At 40.0% G+C, this 19,240-nt stretch overlaps 1 protein-coding gene across 8 annotated transcripts in view; it reads right to left on the bottom strand.

The window, feature by feature from the left end:
* The window catches only part of INPP1 (inositol polyphosphate-1-phosphatase), a 70,435-nt gene that overhangs the window by 21,244 nt on the left and 29,951 nt on the right, over positions 1-19,240 (bottom strand). The window contains exons 1-2 of one of the 8 annotated variants that reach the window (XM_036927964.2): positions 9,310-9,449; positions 4,761-4,820 (exon numbers count right to left, since the gene is read on the bottom strand). The exons of 4 other annotated variants lie outside the window; for them this stretch is intronic. The gene's annotated coding sequence lies outside the window, so the exon portion shown is untranslated. Of the gene's footprint in view, positions 1-4,760; positions 4,821-9,309; positions 9,523-19,240 lie in introns of those variants that run through there. 3 more of the 8 variants (XM_036927967.2, XM_036927960.2, XM_036927963.2) reach the window with 3 other exon arrangements.

The following is a 19,240-nucleotide window of genomic DNA, read 5'->3' as shown; positions in this document are numbered from 1 at the left end:
CAGATGGGATAAACAGTACAGGTGCAAAGACGTAGGCTTTGGAATCAGACCTGTGTTCAAAACCTGACTGCCATTTGCTAGCTGTGTGGGATCAGGTAATTGACTTACCCTCTCTGAGCCTTTCTCGTCTGTAACATGAAAGTAATACTTCCCTTGCAGGGACACTGTGAAGATCTAATGAGTTATTTCTGGAAATGCCTTGTATACAGTAGATAAAAAATGACAGCTGTGACTATTAAATACAACTTTACAGAAACCAGTCACATGTTGTCCTTACTTGAGAAAATAAGAGGTGAGTAATTTTATATGGGTCCCTAAGATCTTTCCTGAAAATTTACTAGTCCATAAATCCAAAAGGCTTGTAATTCTCTGAGTGACCCAGAATAAAGTTCCTTTATGTAGGCCAGAGCTGATTGCTCCAGTTTCTGGGTGTCTGAGTGAAAATTGGCTTCTAGAAACTACAAGACTACTCTGGCCTAATGGTAGACCATCTAGGGATGGATTGGGAAGGTCATTATTCTGTCAAGGAGACATTTTGTCAGGATATTTTGTGGGGATTCTAGGGTGATGGGTATCTGGTCTTACATGAAAAAGTCTGGTTGTATCAGGAGCTGGCCCTGCCCTGTTCAGTGACAGAAATGTGACAACACAGATAAGGGCTCCCAACAAAACAGAACTGCTGTCTAATGAACAGGCAAGTAGGTCAAAGCATTTCCACTGACAATTCAATTCTTCATGCAGATAACCCCACTACTTCTACAGAGCCCACATTTTTGCCCATTATATAATGACACTGCATTCATATCTTGAATTCAGTCTTTCATTCATCCTCTGAGGATTGGCTCTTTGAAATGACCATATGGTAGCCCTACCAACAGCTACTGTTGGGGGAAAAGGCTGGATTTCCACAAAATACCTGGGTGTTTTACAAGAAGGTGTTTGTGGTGACCTCCGTAAAGGGGGTGCAGCTAAGAGTTCTCCCCAGGTGGGCACAGCTGAGGGCCAAAGCTCTGTGTAGCTCACAATGTTGCTGCAGGGGAAACCTTGTTCTCCCTCCCCTTCCTGCTCCATACTTAGAGGGGCTTTAGGGAATAGTTTAAAGAATGGGCCTGCCCTGGCAGAAAGGATGGAGAACATGTGGGCCACACAGAGTCTGTTGGGGATGGAATTTGCTCAACTGGAGCAACCAGCAATGCCTAAATTGCAACTTGCTAGCAGTAGCCTCCCCTTCTATTCTATGAAATTCCCCTCTGCCCACCTGGTTACCTAGCCCAGGGGGAAATTTACCACACGCATTACTAGGGATTTACAAATACTTTTAGCTCATTGGAAATGGAATTGTCCTTCCAGGGTATTTGCTTTGTTCAGTTGTCAGATATTTGACTGCTGAACATTTCTCAGAATCCATTAAGTAGTACAGTGTGGGGCTGTACTTAAAGACTGAAAACTTAAAGTTTTGTTGAGGATGTGGAGCAATGAGACTCTTGTATACTGTTAGTGTAAAAGGAAATTGGCACAACTATGTTGGAAAATTGTCATTTTTTCAATATAAGCATAACCCATGATCCAGAAATTTCCCTTGTAGATATATATATATATACCCCAAAGAAATTCATGCACATATGCATTAGAAGACATGCAGAAAAATAGCTATGAGGTGTACTTCAGAAAAAAGGATATTCAAATGGCCAACAAACATATGGGAAGACAGTCTACCTGATTAGTACTTAAGAAAATGCAACTTAAAATCACAACAGTATACCATTGCATATCCAATTTCAGCTATTGCATTCAGCTATGAGCAGCATAATTTAGAAATGACCCAAATGGCCATCCATAACAAAACAGAATAAATTGTGGCATATTCACATAAGAAAATACTATACCCCAGTAACGAGTGATTTATTGCTATAGGCAACAACGTGGCTCCATCTCACAAAAACATACTGTTGAGTGAAAGAAGAGACAAAAGGCATAAGCTGTGCAATTTATTTGACGTTTGAAAATAGACAAAACCAGCCTGTGATGGTGTTATGAGTTACAGTGGTGGTGGCGGCGGCTACCCTTGGAGAAGAAGGAGTGGTTACTGATGGGGGCCTATAAAGGGAGCTTTTAGGCCCTGGGAATGTTCTGGATCTGAGCATGGGTTACATGACTGAGGTGACTGTGTAAATTCATCAAGCTATACACTTAGGACTTGCATACTTTTCTGTATGTATTTCTAATTCGAAAAAAGTTTTTTCAAAGAGGTGTGTATGTGTGTGTATGTAGAGAGGCAGTCAGTTTACCTACCAGTTGGCCCCTTCAGGAGCCACTCCTGACCCTCCTCATCTGTGGCACCTGGGCCATGGGAGCATGGAGGCAGCCAAATCTCTGCTCCAACTCTCCAACACACTGTACACTGGTTTGCTCATCTGTCTGGCAGGAGATGATTTAAATGTGTGTGGTTTCTTACGACCCTTAGCAGATACTTCAATAAATATTGGCTGATGAATTTCCTCTTTGCTTTGTAAATACAGAATTTATGCTTGTTATACTATTCATTGTACTTGAATTTTTGTCAGCATTATCCAGATGCCATTAAGCACAGAAGCCCATATTCATCTATTTATAAAGAAATCTGTGTGTATTCTGTGTTCATTTACAAAAACACACCAAAGCTATATCTGGATGACCGGCAACTGGACTACATTTTTTGACTGCCCAATCAGAATCTGAAATTATGCTCTGCCATGTAAACAAGATTAATTTAGTTGTTAAATGACCAAAAATAGTAAGTTTACTATTTTTTAATGGTTTTGTTAAAAAAGACATTAAGTATGGCATATGTAAATTCATCTACTCAACCTTAACATTTCTCCGTCCCTCCTTCCTGACCTACAAATAGTTTTGACATACATGCCGTTCTAACCTGATCAGTCTACCTCAACCTGGCTCTCATTAAGGCTCCTCATGGACCACTTAGCCCATATTTTTGCTCACTGATTCTGCTCCAAGCAGTAGACCACAAAGATGGCCTCTGTTCCCAAACATTCTGGTAGCTTGTACATGGGAGCTTGTGCTAAAGCAGTGTTTTATAAATTAGTAAGATCAAGAATTAATTGGGACACTTGTTAGAAATACAGATTTTTGGACTTTTCCCCTGGAGATACTGATTGAGTAGATCTAGGTTGAAGACAAGGAACATCGCTCAGCTGATTTTTGACAGTTTAAGGAAGCACCAGTTGTAACAGCAAAGTCTCATTGGGTTACTTAGGAGCAGAACAGGGTCTCTTATAGCTCCGTTGGAATGATAGCCTCGGTTGGGTAAGGACCAAGTTATTTGCCTTTTTGGTAACAAAAATTAAATGCTAGAAAAAAATCATAAATTGATGTACATAATAAGTATTCCACATTAAGCATAATACTTGTGCAAAGTATGCATTTCAGAGACTTCTCAGAACTCATCTGAAACTATGAAAAAGTATTCCATTTAGAAATACTTTTAAACTTGATTGTGACCCTTTTTTGCCCTCTTTTTCATAGAACATTTTCACTAAATAGAAACTCTATTCATTTAGATAGTTTTCTATGTGCTATGTTCCAACTATATGCTTAAAATTTCTGTATGCTGATAGATATTTTTAGAACAACCATAGTGTCACAAATGAAACCTAAAATCACATCGAATATAAAAAATTGAAGCAGATTCGGTGTAACTATCTTAACTGTAAGAAAGAATAAATATTTCTAATCATACAAATGTAGTGTGTACTTCAAGGCAGAAGGAAAAGACACAAGATGTATGGCTTCTAGAAAGAATCTTTTCCAGTGGATTATTATTTATAGCTTTGATCATTATTAATCAGAATCTAGAGTCTTGTTAATTCTCAAATCCATTTAGAACATTTCCTTTTGAATGTAGCGTCAGTCATTTTATCTTTCCTTTTGAACTTCTACAACATTTACTTTGGCCATCAACCTATCTAACATTTGCCTTTTATTGTCCACAGGGGTGGGTCGAGTGTGTGTCTGGTAGAAGGAGCCTTTGTTCGGGTCACAGGAGGGCTGGTTCTTAGGCTCTGGTTTGCCTTTAACCAACCAAGTATGAAAACTTGCCATGACGTAAGCTCTCAGGGACTTATTTTCCTCATTTTTGTAACATAAAAAAGGAAAAGAGGTCAGAAGATTGGAGACTGACGAAAATTAGGCTTGGGGTGGATTAATGATTGTGCATTGAGCATTGACTCCCCTATACAGAATTTTATTGTCGTTAACAACCATTTGATCAATAAATATGAGAGATGCCCTCATAAAAAAAAAAAAACAAAACGGAACAGACTTCCAATGGTAAAATAAATAAGTAACCGGGATGTAATGTATAGCATAAGGAATATAGTCAAGATATTGTAACAGCTTGGTAGGGTGATAGCTGGAACCTAGAATTATGTATATAAATGTTTTATCACTGTGTTGTACACTTGAAACTAATGTAATGTAATACTGTGCATCAACTACCCTTCAATAAAAAATAATTATTAAAAAAAAAAAAAAAGGAAAAGAGGGACAAAGAGATTTGAAAGGATTATGTCTATGGTCTATTCCAGTTCAAAATTTCCTTGTTTTTTATATCTGCTTTCCTTTTAAAGGAGTTGGGGAATATTACTCAGCATTAAAAAGGAATGAGATTCTGTACACGATACAACCTGAAGCTTGGAAACATTATGCTAAGTGAAATAAGCCAGACTCTAAAGAACAAGTATTTTATGATTCCACTTAACATGAAGTACCCAGAGTAGAAAAACTCATACAGAGAGCAAGTAGAATTGTGGTTACCAGGGCTGAGGGGAGAGGGGAATAGGTCCATTAGTGTTCCTTTAAAGACAAATGTAATTACATTCAATATTCTTTATTATTCTAATCAACATTTGTAAATATCTTTGAAAAAGAAACATTTGCCTCTACAAAATGCAGGTAGAATAAGATCTATGCTGCCATGTAAAATGATATGTACTATATGCATCTATACGTTATATATCGCACATATATACATAAATGTATAATCTATGACCTTTGCTCTCTTACTGTAGTATTTTATTATAATGCCTTTAAAGGAACACAATAGTTCCATTAGTGTTTAATGGGTTCAGAGTTTTAGTTTCAAATGACAAGAAGTTCTGGAGATGAATAGTGGTGATAGTTGCATAACAATGAGAATGTATTTAATATAAGTGAATTGTACACTTGAAAATGGCTAATATGGTATATTTTATATATTTTTATTGTAATTGTTTAAAGAGTAAAAACCAAAAGTACAGGTTCAAAAAATTTTTTAAGCATTTCATATTTATCATCTGCCCAAAAAGAGTGTAATAAATATTTGTTGATTGAATGAAAAAAAAGGTTGGGGAAGGGGCATGAAAATTAGATTGAAAGATGGACCCTAGGCTATTTGTTTTGAAAGAGATTTTGCATAACAATCACACTGGTTTTTAATACTTAGATTGTACATTTATACTGTATACAGTGGTTTGGGTGTGGGCAGGGCATTTTGAGGAGGGCCTAGGCCCCCACCCACACCAGCCCCTGGGGCTCCAATGTTCTCTAAGAAGCTGTAAGCTCCTTCAGACCTTTTTTTTACATCTCTTCAGGACCCAGAGTGGGAGTTTCTGTAAATTAACTGACTGATTTTCATTCCATTAGAGATAAACATATTTCTTAAAGGATTTTTTGGCATCAAAAGTAATCTGTAAGGGATTATTCATTATTGCAAATTTTAGGATTGTAACTATTAAGAAGTGTGATTCAGAGGATTTCTTTGGAGAGTTTTTAAAAAGATGGTTATTATTTATTTCTACAATGGTAAATTACATGATCTAAACTATGTTCTCTGAATATTGGAGTAAGAAAGCAAAGGTCTTAGATTATGTATTTATATATGCATATGTATATATGTATGATACATAATGTATAGAAGTATACATAGTAGTATAGTTTTTATTCTACTTCCATTTTGTAGAGACAAATGTTTTTTTTTATAAGATATTTAGAAATGTTGAATACAGAATACTGAATGTAACATTTGCCTTTAAAGGAACATAAACTGATAGTTTATTTACAGTACCTTTTACTTGAAAAGGTCAGAGTACTAAAAAGATATAAATGACTCATTACAGCCACACCAATATACAAATGTACTAATTGCTTTCACACTCTTGCTAAACCCACTACCATAGATAAATGTCTAAAGTGATTAATATTTATCTTCCAAGTGCGATTGTTTCTATTTCCCCTATTTGCTATTCGTGATGCTTACAATCTGCCATATTCTTAAAACAGCCCTTTCATTATTTCCAGATCTAACTCGATTATTTGTGATTATTGCAAATTCCTAGGAATTAACTGAGGAGTTTTCTAGAACTTGGAAGATAGATCCTATTTTAAAAGCTACTGATAATGAAAATGTATGGCTTTGATAATGAAGGCTACAGATAATGGAAATTTATTACTTTAACTAAATTAGGTTTTCTTTAAGCAATACTGAAAGTAGTTTCCTTTGGCCAATTGAATTGACCTCTACAGCTATGAATTAAAAATTCCATTAGCAGGAACCATCATCACTCTAAAAAAAAAGGACAAGTTTAAGTGTCCATTGATAAGTTAGCAAATATTTACATCAAATTTGGATAATTTAGATTTTATTTACTTTAAACAATTAAATCTTTATTTTAACCAATTAAATATTTAATTGGTTAAAAATAACAAGGAAACAATCCTCCCCCCATCAAAAAAAAGATAAAAGATATAGAAAAAGAATGGAGAAGGAAAGAAAAGGAAATTCTGACATTTTCTATTGTGGTTACTCATCTTAACAAATCTTTCACAGATGCGAAATACTCTATTTTGTTCATTTTTAAAAATATAATTAACCATGTTTTATACCCAAATATAAGTTGCTTTTTTTCTTTTTGGATGGGGTTGGGCCATTTTAATAAAAGTATAAGTTATTAAAATCTGCATAACCATCTTCCCCCATTAGGAGCACAGAGGAGGTAACAAATCTGTTCTGTGAAAGAAAGGATCAGGCACAGTATTTTGCTGTGGATTACTAGTCATAGTAATCTGCATTTAAAATCCACTAATAAAATGCTCTTAGAATACTAAAGGACTTGAATTAAGGTTGTACGTCATATAAAAGAGACTAAATTTGCAAAAATATTTGCTTAAATTCAATTACCAGAAGGCTTGACTACGAAAGAATATAAAAACTTCAGATTTCCTAAATGGGTGACATCATCATATTAGTAAAACCATAGCTTCCACTTAAGAACATTTCCTGTACAGGAATGCTAATAGGTTATGTCAGCTTTTTGTTCCAGTAGCACTTATTTTCTACTTGTGTTTCCCAGTCTTGCCTTTTCTGTTTGTTTTTGGTTTGTCCTTCTAAATTTTATCCCTTTGATCTATTTTTAAATATCTTCTTCCCCTGAAAAATTCTGATTCAAGAAGTCCCAAGTTGAAACCTGGAAATCTTTTTTAAACCCCTATTACACAGACAACCCCCACCTCCACCCCAACTTGCCCAGGACCCTGGGTAATTTTTTAAATTATAAAAGTGTGGGAAACACTACTTGACATTAATCATGTAAGAGGAAAGCCAAGTGATGTCAACTCTGCTTTTCTTTCTAAACTCTAAACCAAACAAAAACATCAATGTAAAGAGTTTTATTAGCTTCATTACAAGGTTCAATGGACACTTATTAAGGACACACATTCAGAAAAAGTTCTCATATACATCATCCTCAATATACATAAATTTGTTTTTATTATCACTTTATATAACATAGTTATCTTTTAGAATTTCTACAAGATGAAAAAGAATAAGGCTTTTATTTATCTTGTTTTTAGTTCTCTGCACTTCGAAAGGCAGTTTTGTGAGATGTCGTAGTTGGTGAGACCAGAATTAGTAGGTGGGAAAAAATATTTAACATGGGTTTGGCCGAATCATGTATACAGTTAGACCCATGGGTGTGTATTTTCTAATTGTTCTCAGAGACAGAAATAAAAGGGGAAATACATATATAACGAAGAGCTTTATAAGTTTCGTTTCACAGGCCTATATATCAAATAAGACTTGTTTTCATTTTTCTTTCAGGACTACAGCAAATATAACTATAATTTATATCTGTAATAAGATATTTCACTTTATATGGCATGAGTCCAAGCTGCAATTTCCAAGCAAGTGGTGGTATTGTCCAAAGCCTGAAAATAAATGGTAGCTTATTCTATGCAAAAAGTAAAGTATAACTTTATACAAAATACCTAATCCTCTTCAAGACTAAGAACTTCAATTATAGTATGAAAATCCACAGAAGCTTAAAGAAGGTTCTAAATAAGGATGTAAATATCTGTTGATAAAATGAACTCTTCCATTGCCCTTAATTTTTCCCTTATATTCCCTATTTTAATAGGTAAAAATGAGGTCAGAAAGGTAATTCATCAGTCAATAGTAGATTACAGGATTACTTTAATCATTAGACAATGATCAGGCTCAGTAGGGTGGACTCTTATTAATTTCTTTTATTTGAAAGCTAGGAATCACAGGAAAAGGGCCCAAAAATGTTGTATTCAACATATAGGATGCAGTTCAGTGGCCTGTCCATGCAGCTTTAACCCGCTGTTCTTTTGAGGTGAAAGCCATTCACAGAGAAGGCAAACTTCTGCTTATTCAACACCTTAAAATTGGCTTTAAAACAAAATCTCCAAAATACACACCCGTGGGTCTAACTGTATACATGATTCGGCCAAACCCATGTTAAATATTTTTTCCCACCTACTAATCCTGGTCTCACCAACTACGACATCTCACAAAACTGCCTTTCGAAGTGCAGAGAACTAAAAACAAGGAGGTAAATAAAAGCCTTTTCTAAATATAGTCCCACCGTGTTTATCACACCCATCTAGTAGGTCATAGCAGCAGCCAGCAGCTATGGACCATACAGAAGCATCTCACCAGGCAAAACCGAGGCGCTTGACAGCTACGCCATCTACCTGTTGAACCTGGGCTACTGCTCTCGATAACTCAGATCAGCTTCTTCGACCAGAAGTGCTAATGATCGATTTTTTTTTTTTTTGTAAGTTGTGTGCTAATCTTTCTTCTCACCCTCTCCCTTCCGAGTCCTTCTGCAGAGCCGCGGGAGCCACGAGCTCCTCCGCCCGGCTGGCTGCCGCAGCGATGCGGCGCGGGCCGGGCCGGCCGGCTGGCACGGCGGACGGAGATCATCGCGGGCCGGCGGAGAGGCAAGGAGCCCCCGGCCCGGATTTACTCACCTACCGTCCGGAGAGGCGATGGGACCCAGATCCGAGGAGGAGGGAGATAGTGGCGCCGAGGCGAGGGGGGCGTAAGGGGGAAAACGTATTACCTAAGCCGGGATGCGGAGCGGAGAGGGAGGCTGCAGCCTTTCCCTCCAGAAACGGAAGAGGCGGGGGAGGAGGAGGAGGAAAGCGCCGAGCTGGAGGGGGAGGTGGCCGGGCGCGGGCGGCGGGCGACGGGCTCGGCCCCAGCGGGCGGGGCGCGGTGGTGTCCGCGCGGGGGCAGGCGAAGCCGCGGCGCGCGTCCCCTCGGCCTGGAGCGCAGACCTCAGCACCCTCCAGGCCGCCGCTCCCTCGCGTCCCCCGGGGCCGCGGCGGCGGGCGCGCGCAGACGCCTCCAGCCTCCGGGGCGGGCGAAGGCATCCCAGGCCGGCCGGCCGGGCGTCTGCGACGTCACGGGGGGAGCGGGGTGATTCGGAGCCAGTGCCGGGAGGAAAAGGGCTCCATGGTCACCCAAGACGCTGTTTTCGTTCTGTTCTTGTAGCCACCCAGGAAGCGAACCCCAAACTCGCTTTTAAAATCTTCCTCCAAGCTCCCCTGCTCTTTGGGGGGATTACGGGTTTGACACGCGTGTTGGCAACCGGGAAGATGGACTTCCTGCCATTGTTCTAATAGAAAAGTCAACTGCTGGTTGTTCTTTGAACCACAGCAGTGGCTCCTGGCGTTTGCCTAATAAGGTGTGGGCCTGGCGCCAGCGTGACAGGAAGCGCATCACGGGTAGGGAGCCCCTTCCAACCCTTTAAACTGGCGCTCCGTGTACCTTCATGACGGATTTGGATGGTGGATAGGGATAGGAATGGGTGATGACGGGGGAATGGACTGACGTTGTTTAAAAGGCAGTGGGAAGTGTGAGTAGAAGGGGCCCGGCAGCGTGCCCAGCTGACTGGACGCCGCGTGTGAGCGCACCGGGCTTTCTAGAGCAGTGCTTCAGACATCCTTTCACTCCCGGCACACGTAGGAAATGATCTCCTGTGCGGACCCCAAATGAGGTAAACAGAAGAGACTGCTCCAGCCGGAGTGCCCGGGCCCTTTCCCCTGAGGCGCAGAGGGGAACACTACCTACCTACCTGTAACTTATTCCATGGCATGAGGTTGGGAAGTTCTGTTTTTAAGTTCAAGCCAGCAGGTTTCTTATCTACATTTTTGGAAACCATCCAAGACTGCTTCCTGCATTGTTGGCGCGTGGAGGAACCAGCAGCACAGGAGCTGGACTTGTCGAACTACAGGAAATGGTGCTTAAAACCTTACATTTCCCAGGCTGAACTTACCTCTCTGCTCCCAGCCTACTTCTGTGGTCTCTGACTTGAGACAACTACCCCCAGACCCCCCTTCCCACTCCCCAGCTTTCACTCACTAGCCAGTCCAGTTGATTTTATCTTCCTTATGAGATTTATTTTTTATGTCCTTCACCTTAGTGCTCGTTAGGTCCATCCTCGTACTGTTCCTTATGAATGAGTCTCGTAAGCATGTCCATGGTGGCAAAATCAAGACGTAGTTGAAACATGATATTCAGAAGTAAAGAGGCAAATACCAGAATTGTTAGAAGGTGAAAGAATCTGCCTCTAGAGAGCAGGAATTTAGGGAGCAGAGGATGGAGCATGAGACTGCTGTTTCTGTGACAGTAATATGAACCTTGAAGCCAGTGCATTTTCCACTTTGCTGCCACGGAGGCCATTCTACATAACACAGCTCAATGGGGTTCTTGCTGGCTTGTCTTCATTGGTTCCCAGTCTGGTAATACCAAGAGCAAGCCCCTGGGCCTGGCTTTCCAGGCCCATATCCCTTCCCGTCCATCAGCCCTGCCCCTCACACTTGACACCCCATTTTACCTCACCCCGTCTAATTTCCTGGATGCATGAACTTGTTTCATACCTTTATACTACAGTGGAGAAAATTTTTCCTTTCTTTCCTTTTAGGTTCTTCGGCTGATCTAATAATTAAATTGACATAAAATAGACTACCAGGAGAAAAACAAATTTAATTTTGTATGTACAGGAGCTCATAGAAATAGGAGACTCAAAGAAGTGACCACCCCAGGCAGCTTTTATACCTTTTAGACAGAATAAATCTGTGAAGAATGGACAAGAGGAAGAAGTTTGGGTTTGGGATAATAAATGAGTGAAGAAGTGACAAGGTTTACCTATACATCCTTCTCAGCCCTAAACTCCCTACCTGGTGATAAGAGTATCTTTCTCCTGGTACAAGGAGAGTACCTTTTACATGGGAAATCTATCTCCTGCTCTCAGAGGGAAAAAAGAGGGCTCATGTGTCCTTTTTGTACCAGCTGTTTCTTAATTAACTTTAATTCAAAATAACCAATATACCAAAGTGACATATTTTGAGGTGGCCTGCCCTGAACCCCGTAAGTACATGTTATTTCTTCTGCCTGGGTAGTCTTTCGCTGCTTTAATACTAGCTAATGGCACTCTTCTAAGTGCTTCTTGTGTTTTATAGCTGTTCACTCTTTTATCAACCTTATGGTAGATATTAAAATGTGTTATCTCCATTTAATAAAGAATGAAGCTGTGATTTAGAGAGGTTAAGTAATTTACTCAAATATGTAGTATGCAGAGAGGACAAATTTGAACTCAGCAGTGACTCCAGGATTCACATTATGTTACCTATTCATGCTTTAAAAACCTTTCTCAGACAATACATTTAAGCAGGATCAAGAGATTAAGTTTTTTTAAAGTCTTAAAAGTGCAAGGAGAAAATATAAGTGAATTGCATTTAATCTCAAAGTAAGCTTGAAACACGGGGCAAAAACGAAAGAAAATAGAGTTGACTATAGAACTTTGAATTTTTTTCATCAGAAAGACCCATAGGATAAAATTAGGAGCCAAGTAAAAATTATTTTTAAAAATGTTTGCAATGTTTGTGAAGATAAGAGAATAACATCCTTATTTAATAAAGAGGTCTTACAAAGAAAATATAAATACCCTGTTTAAAAAATGGCCAAAAATGTAAATTATTTAAGTCAGAAGAGAAAAATGTAAATGGCAAAACATATTAAGAGAAGTGAGAACTTAAAATACTAATGCCCCATTAAGTTGACTGAGAATAAATGAATACTCAAAGCTAGTGATGTAGGCCAGCGGCCATTGAAGAACGATGTGTGGCAAATGACTAAGCTCAGTACTGAGAAGAGCATAAATTGCTGCAGTGTTTCTGGAGGGCAATGGGCAGAATGAAGTAAAAGCCACAAAAATGTTCACTCCCTTTGACTCAAAAATTCTATTTCTGGGAAATGATAGTATAGGGATTGACCAATGTTTTCTGTCAAAGCCCAGAGAGTAAATGCTTTAGGCTTTGCAGGAGACATAGGTTTCTGTTGCTTTTCTTCTTTGTATATGTGCTAAAAAAAAAAAAGAAAGAAAACCCCTTTAAAAATATGAAAGCTGTTATTAGCTTGAGGGTCATAGAAAAACTGGCTGTGGCCTGAAACTGGCATGCAGGCAGTAATGTGTGCAACAAGTAGGTACAAGAAAGTTCATCACAGTGCATTTGGTAAGAGCCAAAAGAGAAAACGAAGTACACATCCAAGGACAAAATTAGTTACAACCAGGTAAGAGGAAACAAGTTTTTTAAAAGTTTTAAATGTTTTTGAAAGTTCCAGAAATGATATTTATTGCATGAGAGAGTATTCATAATTTATTATCATGTGGAATAATACAGTTTACAAAGAAATATTCATGCTATTATCCCAAATACAACATACTCACATGTATATATGCATAGAAAAGGTCTGGAAAGACATAAAAATGGTAAGATGTTGAGTGTGGTGGGAGTGAAATCACAGATATTTGTTATTTTGTTGTGTGTGTGTTTCTTATAGTGAATATGTATTATTATTGTAATAAACTAAAATACAGGAAACTTTGCATGTGTGGCCACAAAGTACCTTAGTTGTCAAATTGAGAAAATCCTCCCAGAATCCACTCCCCCAAATGGAGCTGGTCGCTGTCTTTTCTGTGCTCCCTGAGTACATAATGGTGTTTTGAGTAACATTATTTATTTAAAAGGAGAAAGGCTACTACCATCATTTAGTTAAGCATTCTTCTATTATTGGACATCTGGGTTCCCAGTATTACACTATTATAAATATGCTGGTTATTTTCTACTTGGTCTCTGTTGGGTCCATTTGAATGCTTCTCTGCTAGACTCAGTGTGTGCTTCAGAAGGCAGAACCCTCATGGACTATTTTCTCTGGACTTTCTTGCCAGCTGGTCTCCAGGTAGGATTGACCAATGGATGGTACCAATGGTAGTGTGGAGAGTGGAAGTGGAGAAAGGTTGGGCTCTCCCTTCTTACCTCTTTCTCTGCTTTGGGCCTCTAAGGCAGCTCCCTCTCTACTGCCCTGCTAATTTGATCTCCTCCCCTTATCCCTTTAGTCTTGTGGTAACAGCTTCTTACTGTTGCAAGACCCTGGGTACCTCCATGTCATGGTGTTTCCCGTCACCCAACCCTAAACCTGGCCTGTAACTTCTGAAAATAGTCCCTTCAAAAAAATCTGTTAGATCAAAACATCTTAGTGGAGGTGGGTTCTTATTAGGACAAACTGATATATTAACACTGGTGAATATCATAAGAACAGAAATCTATTACTTATGCAACAGGTACTGGGTATTCTCAGATTGTACCTCTGGGCTTTTGACTATGTGCAAGGTAATTTTAGAAAGATCTGCAAGTTTCCTGAAGCAGGAATTTGAATTACTAACTGTGAAGCCAGTGTTTGGGAATACAGCACTAACTGTTGTTTTTGATTTCTCCAGTATTTTTTTAAAAGTAACACTCCATTGCATTTTATTGAAGAAATCATATACTACAATATAGTGGTGTTCAAATTTTTATGTTTTCATTGGACTCGTGAAGAAAATGTTCTTATATCGAATCTAACATATAAATGAGTTAAAAGTCACATGCAGGGGGGATCACGGGAAGATGGCAGCGTGAGTAGTTCAGTGGAAATCTCCTCCCCAAAACATATATATTTATGAAAATACAATAAATACAACTATTCCTAAAAGAGACACCAGTGGATACAGTACAACAGCCAGGATACATCTACATCTGCGAGAACTCAACATCACACGAAGGGGGTAAGATACAAGCTGCAGTCAGGTGGGACCCGAGCGCTACCCCCACCCCAGAACCCGGCAGGAGAAAGGAGTCGGAATGGGGAGGGAGTGAAAGCCCAGGACCGCTAAACAACTAGTTCTAGAAATCCGCACCCGGAGCGCAGACACAAGGTGCACGGGGTGCTGGATATCAGAGAAATGGAAAAGCAAAACCTGCGAGCAGGTCCCCGCAACCACCGCCCCCGAGACAAAAGAAAAGCAAGTGCTTCTTGCAAGTCTTAAAGAGACAGGGACCCCACAGCTGGATGAAGTCATCCCGGCACACTTAGACAGCAGCTGGGAATCCCAGGGAACTTTAGGTGCCCTAACTCCCTGGGCGGCAGCACAGCTCTGAAGCCCCTCATGGCACTAAGCAGCCTGCCAGTCATTCCCCCAACTGGCGCGTACCCCGACACACTGGCCCAGTAGTGGGAGAGTGGCAGCGCACACCACAGGCAGTGGTGCCAAAGGGGACCGGAAGAGGCCCATGTGTGCTGGCAGCACCAGAGGGGACCAGGAGTGGCTCATGCGAGCCCGCCATGGCGGTGACCGAGCAGCGGGGGAGCGGCCCGCATGAGCCGGTGGCAGCGGCAACAGAGGAGCCTGGGAGAGGTTTGTGCGAGTCCGCAGCAGCACCGACCGAGCGGCCCAGGAGTGGCTTGTGTGTGCCAGTGGCGGCAGCGCCAGAGGGGCATGGAAGAGGCCTGGGTGCACCTGCAGTGGTGCCAGAGGGAGCAGCCGACTAGAATCCCAGCCCGACACACAGCTGCCCGGGCCAGACCCAAAGGCCACTGCTGGCACACAACTGCCCAGCAGGGGCGCCGCTATCACAGAGGAGCACACCTGGTGTACCTGCCACTCCCCACAGGGCTTGGCACTGCTCTGACTGAGACCCACCCACAGCAGCTTAGGGGATTAACCTGGTGGCTGCTCCAGGAGTGCGGATAACCGCCATAGGCAGCGGAGAAGGGCAAGGCATCCAGCAAGCAGGAAAGGACTTTCTTCTCCCAGCTGACATACCCGCAACCTGCCTACAGCCACCACTATCACCATGAAAAGGCAAAAAAATTCAGTCCACTCCAAAATAGTTCAGACAACCCCTAAGAGAGGAACTGCAGAGACAGACCTAACCAGTCTCCCTGAAAAATAATTCAAAATAAAAATCATAAACATGCTGACAGAGCTGCAGAGAAATATACAAGAGCTAAGGGATGACGTCCGGAGGGAGATTACAGAAATGAAACAATCTCTGGAAGGATTTATAAGCAGAATGGATAAGATGCAAGAGGCCATTGATAGAATAGAAACCAGAGAACAGGAACACATAGAAGCTGACGCACAGAGAGATAAAAGCATCTCCAGAAATGAAACAATCTTAAGAGAACTGTGTGACCAATCCAAAAGGAACAATATCCACATTATAGGGGTACCAGAAGGAGAAGAGAGAAAAAGGGATAGAAAGTGTCTTTGAAGAAATAATTGCTGAGAACTTCCACAAACTGGGGGAGGAAATAGTTGCTTAGACTACGGAAGCACACAGAACTCCCAAAAAAAGGGACCCAAAGAGGACAAAACCGAGACACATAGTAATTAAAATGGCAAAGATCAAGGACAAGGACAGAGTATTAAAGGCAGCCAGAGAGAGAAAAAAGGTCACGTACAAAGGAAAACCCATCAGGCTATCATCAGACTTCTCAACAGAAACCTTACGGGCCAGAAGAGAATGGCATGATATATTTAATGCAATGAAACAGAAGGGCCTTGAACCAAGGATACTGTATCCAGCACGATTATCATTTAACTATGAAGGAGGGACTAAACAATTCCCAGACTAGCAAAAGTTGAGGGAATTTGCCTCCCACAAACCACCTCCACAGGGTATTTTAGAGGGACTGCTCTAGATGGGAGAACTCCTAAAAAGAGCACAGAACAAAACACACAACATATAAAGAATGGAGGAGGAGAAATAAGAAGGGAGAGAAATAATCATCAGACTGTGTTTATAATAGCTCAACAAGCAAGTTAAGTTAGACAGTAAGGTATTAAAGAAACTAACCTTGAACCTTGGGTAACCACAAATCTAAAGCCTGCAATGACAATAAGTACATGTCTTTCAATAATCACCCTAAATGTAAATGGACTGAATGCACCAATCAAAAGACACAGAGTAAAACAATGGATAAAAAAGCAAGACCCTACCCTGAAAACTACAAGACAATCTTAAGAGAAATTAAAGAGGTCACTAACAAATGGAAACTCATCCCATGCTCCTGCCTAGGAAGAATTAATATAGTCAAAATGGCCATCCTGCCCAAAGCAATATACAGATTCAATGCAATCCCTATCAAATTACCAACAGCATTCTTCAATGAATTGGAACAAATAGTTCAAAAATTCATATAGAAACACCAAAGACCCCGAATAGCCAAAGCAATCCTGAGAAGGAAGAATAAAGTGGGGGGGGATCTCATTCCCCAACTTCAAGCTCTACTACAAAGCCACAGTAATCAAGACAATTTGGTACTGGCACAAGAACAGAGCCACAGACCAGTGGAACAGAGACTCCAAACATTAACCCAAACATATATGGCCAATTAATATACAATAAAGGAGCCATGGACATTCAATGAGGAAATGATAGTCTCTTCAACAGATGGTGCTGGCAAAATTGGACAGCTACATGTAAGAGAATGAAACTGGATCACTGTCTAACCCCATACACAAAAGTAAATTCGAAATGGATCAAAGACCTGAATGTAAGTCATGAAACCATAAAACTCTTAGAAAAAAACAGGCAAAAATCTCATGGACATAAACATGAGTGACTTCTTTATGAACGTATCTCCCTGGGTAAGGGAAACAAAAGCAAAAACAAACCAGTGGGACTATATCAAGCTAAAAAGCTTCTGTACAGCAAAGGACACCATCAATAGAACAAAAAGGCATCCTACAGTATGGGAGAATATATTCATAAATGACAGATCTGATAAAGGATTGACATACAAAATTTATAAAGAGCTCACACACTTCAACAAACAAAAAGCAAATAATCCAATTAAAAAATGGGCAGAGGAGCTGAATAGACAGTTCTTTAAAGAAGAAATCCATGTGGCCAACAGACACAGGAAAAGATGCTCCACATCGCTAATCATCAGAGAAATGCAAATTAAAACCACAATGAGATATCACCTCACACCAGTAAGGATCGCCATCATCGAAAAGACAAACTAGAACAAATGTTGGCGAGGTTGTGGAGAAAGGGGAACCCTCCTACACTGCTGGTGGGAATGTAAATTAGTTCAACCATTGTGGAAAGCAGTATGGAGGTTCCTCAGAATGCTCAAAATAGAAATACCATTTGACCCAGGAATTCCACTTCTAGGAATTTACCCTAAGAATGCAGCACTCCAGTTTGAAAAAGACAGATGCACCCCTATGTTTATCGCTGCACTATTTATTATAGCCAAGATACGGAAGCAACCTAAATCTTCATCAGTAGATGAATGGATAAAGAAGATGTGGTACATATGCACAATGGAATATTACTCAGCCATAAGAAAAAAACGGATCCTACCATTCGCAACAACATGGATGGAGCTAGAGGGTATTAAGCTCAGTGAAATAAGCCAGGCAGAGAAAGACAAGTACCAGATGATTTCAATCATATGTGGAGTATAAGAACAAAGGAAAACTGAAGGAACAAAACAGCAGCAGAATCACAGAACCCAAGAATGGACTAACAGTTACCAAAGGGAAAGGGACTGGGGAGGATGGGTGGGAAGGGAGGGATAAGGGTTGGGAAAAAGAAAGGGGGCACTACGATTAGCATGTATAGTGTATGTGGGGGCACGGGGAGGGCTGTGCAACACAGAGAAGACAAGTAGTGATTTTACAGCATGTTACTACACTGATGGAGAGTGACTCTGAAGGGGTATGTGGGGGGGACTTGGTGAAGGGGGGAGCCTAGTAAACATAATGTTCTTCAAGTAACTGTAGGTTAATTATACCAAAATAAAAAATATATATATATGTGACATATAAATATATGTGATATAAGATATATATTGTTTCTGTGCTTAAGTTCACTCCTAATTTATCATTTTTGCCATTTTTATAAATGAAATGTTTTTCCACATTCATGTGTCACTTCCTAATAATAATGTAGTTTTTCATCTTGTATCCAATTACCTTACCAAAACCTCTAAATTTTAATGTTTTGTTTATATCTTGTTTTTTTCTGATAAACAATTACATGAGAACAATTTTTTAAAATTTTCACCAATGTGTTAGCTCATTTTAACAATACAATTACTAGGACTTCCAATATTAAGTGCATGGTATTAAATGAAAAATTCTCAGTTTTACTTGAAATAATTTTGGTGTTCTGTCATAGGATAATATTTCCCATTGGTTTTGGTAAAGACACTTTATTATCTTTAAATAGTGTCTTTTCCTATCTCATTTGTTATATTATGGATGAAGATGAAGTTATAAATTTAATGAAAAGGCTTTCCCAGCACCGAATCGTATAATCCTATTATTTTTTATTTTAATTTATAAAGACTATAATGAGTATCATACACTATCTTCCCATTTTTGAGAAATAAACCATGCTTGCCTTTATGTATACTTTAGTTACCAAAGGGAAAGGGACTGGGGAGGATGGGTGGGAAGGAAGGGACAAGGGTGGGGAAAAAGAAAGGGGGTATTATGATTAGCATGTAAAGTGTGGGGAGGGCACGGGGAGGGTTGTGCAAGACAGAGAAGATAAG

This window comes from Manis pentadactyla, chromosome 6 (assembly GCF_030020395.1).
Source record: "Manis pentadactyla isolate mManPen7 chromosome 6, mManPen7.hap1, whole genome shotgun sequence".
Taxonomy (NCBI): domain Eukaryota; kingdom Metazoa; phylum Chordata; class Mammalia; order Pholidota; family Manidae; genus Manis; species Manis pentadactyla.
The sequence above is the reverse complement of the archived record's forward strand: the minus strand, read 5'-3'. Positions and strand labels throughout refer to the sequence as shown.